The sequence below is a fragment of the Cebus imitator genome, unplaced genomic scaffold, assembly GCF_001604975.1.
Source record: "Cebus imitator isolate Cc_AM_T3 unplaced genomic scaffold, Cebus_imitator-1.0 Scaffold104, whole genome shotgun sequence".
Classification (NCBI taxonomy): domain Eukaryota; kingdom Metazoa; phylum Chordata; class Mammalia; order Primates; family Cebidae; genus Cebus; species Cebus imitator.
This window is the reverse complement of record NW_016107419.1, coordinates 5,630,542-5,633,310: the sequence shown is the minus strand read 5'-3', so window position 1 is coordinate 5,633,310 and position 2,769 is coordinate 5,630,542. Positions and strand designations below refer to the sequence as shown.

Below are 2,769 nucleotides of genomic sequence, written 5' to 3'. Positions count from 1 at the left end.
CGAGGTTTCACCATGTTGACCAGGATGGTCTCGATCTCTTGACCTCGTGATCACCTGCCTCAGCCTCCCAAAGTGCTGGGATTACAGGCTTGAGCCACTGCACCCGGTCCACCAGTGAGAGTTTTTAGGAGAAGATAGTGAGTTGATTTGAAATGCCTAGAGGATCATCAAATGCCCTAGAGCAGATGGGTAGAGGTGCAGAATTCAAGAAAGTAGTCTGGGCTAGAGGTACTTTTTGGACTATATGTATATTTGGGACCTGTCAGCGTAACCTGTGGGACAGCTGAAATCACTCAACTTGAGTTTATGGAGCAACAAGAGGACCAAATCGAGATGAGGGATTCAGAAGATAATGTGTAGTTACAGAAACCAAAGAAAAGAGAATTTTTAATAGAGAAGGAGTGGTCAACAGTATAAAATACTGTAGAGTGGCCAACCAGCATAGGGGATAGAGCTCACAGTGTTGAGGCACAAATGAGGTGTAAGGAATGGGAAAGATCACGTACAGGCTTCTCTTGACAGAAAGAAGAGAAATAGCTAAATGGAAAGTGTAAGGTCAAGGAATAACTTTTTTTAAGATGACACTCAAGCATGAGTTCATACTTACAGGGGGTAAAAAGGAGGTGGACATGGGTTGGAGTAAGAAGTATTAGAAAGGAAAGCAGCATCCCTGTCCAGGCAGAAGGAATAAAATTTACAGACATTTAAAAGGATTGACCTCTGCCAATACGAGGAAAGAACAGGAGATAATGATGGAAAATAATATTATAACTACAGGTTTTTATGTTGAGGGTTGGCCAGTCAGTATGGCTCGAGCCTATAATCTCAGCACTTTGGGAGGCTATGGCAGGAGGACCACTTGAGGCCTGGAGTTCAAGACCAACGTGGGCAACACAGCAAGATACTATCTCTACAAATAATAATAATTCATGTTGAGGGTTATGATGAGTTTGCCTCTTTCCTCTCTCTCACACACATACACACACACACACATGGGTGGGTGTATTGTTTCTTTTTTATTTGGGTGTGTATCAGGGAATTAAGCTACAACAGGATTTAGGATTTAGACTAGCTACTGAGAGAAATTAAGGAGTTGATCATGACAGATTAAATGTTAAATGTTTGCTACCCCACAGATTGCCCCAAAACTTAGTGGCTTAAAAGAGCAAACACTTATTATCTGACAGTTTCTATGGACCCAGGATTAGGAGCAGTTTAACTAAGTGGAGATGACTCATTCATATGGCTATTGGCAAGAGGCCTCAGTTTCTGCCACATAGGCTTTTCATGGGGCTAATGCTAAGCGAATCTTGCATCTATCCTAGGTAAAAGAGATTAAAACTAAAGGGATTTTAGAAGAAATGGTAAGAGGAATCCAGGAAAACTTTATCTTACTGAGAATAAAAAGACATTTTTACCAAACAGATTAGCTGACTCTGTTGCAGTTTCAAGTTGCTGTAAGTGGTTAAAAATAACTTTGCTGTAAGGGAAGCAGTATAGCATTATAGTTAACAGTACACTCTGTAATCAAACTTTCTGCCTTACTAATTGTATGACTTGGACAAATGACTGAATATCTGTTTCTCGTCCATAAAATGGGGGATGTAAGAGTACCTACCTCATGGTGCTGTTAACCCATGTTGATTAATTATTTAATGTATATAAAGTGCTTATAACAGTGCTACATGTTAATTTTAAATATTAACTGTGTACTTATTTCACCTTAAAATCATTCACGTCTTGTATTAAATAAATCTTATTCATCCGTAAAAGTTTGCTTTCATTGCTACTGTGCCTCTGGAGTGTAGTCAGCTCAGATATTATCTCCTCAAGGCTTTCTCTGACCGCCCAGTATAGACTGTCCTGGGTTACTTTCTATGTTGTTGTTTGTTTGTTTTAAAGAGATGGGACCTGCTATGTTGCCCAGTGTGGAAGGCAGTGTCTATTCACAGGCACGATCATTGTGCACTGTAGCCTTGATCTCCTGGGCTCAGCCAGCCCTCTTACCTCAGTGTCTCAAGTAGCTGGGACTACAGACATGCACCACTGTTCCTGATGTGGTGGGGTGTTTTGTTTTGCTTTGTTTTGTTTTGTTTTTTTGAGACAGAGTCTTCCTTTTCCACTCAGGCTGGAATGCAGTAGCGCAATCTCAGATCATTGCAACCTCCACCTCCCCGGGGTCAAGTGATTCACCTGCCTCAGCCACCCCAGAAGCTGGAATGACGGGCCTGCCACCACTCCCAGCCAATTTTTGTATTTTTAGTAGAGACAGGGTTTTACCATGTTGGCCAGGCTGATCTCAAACTCCTGACCTCAAGTGATCTGCCCTCTTCGGCCTCCCAAACTGCTGGGATTACAAGCGTGAGCCACCATGCCCAGCCAGTTTTTTAATATATTTCTATATTCTTAGACTTTAACACTAGTTGAAAGTCTTTATTTGCTTCTCAGTTTATAATGTATCTAAAATGTGCCTAAAAGAGGGCTGGCACACTTAAGTACTTGTTGAATGAATGTGACCAAAGCTACTAAGTATGTATGTCATTTCTTCATAAGTAACAAGCCATCCTTAAACAATTTAAGTAGTTGAATTTGCCACACCTTTCCTTTTTGAAACACAGTGATTTTTTTTTTCCACAGCAGCTTCATTAAAATTATTTAATGAGAATATGATTGGAAAATAAAGGTAGATTACTTCTTTTTTTTTTTTTTTTTTTTTTTTTTTTTTTTTTTTTTTTTTTTTTTTTTTTTTTTTTTTTTTTTTTTTTTTTT

At 39.5% G+C, this 2,769-nt stretch overlaps 1 protein-coding gene across 6 annotated transcripts in view; it reads left to right on the top strand.

Moving 5' to 3' along the window:
- The window catches only part of HEATR5A (HEAT repeat containing 5A), a 131,744-nt gene that overhangs the window by 124,932 nt on the left and 4,043 nt on the right, over nt 1–2,769 (top strand). The window lies entirely within an intron of this gene.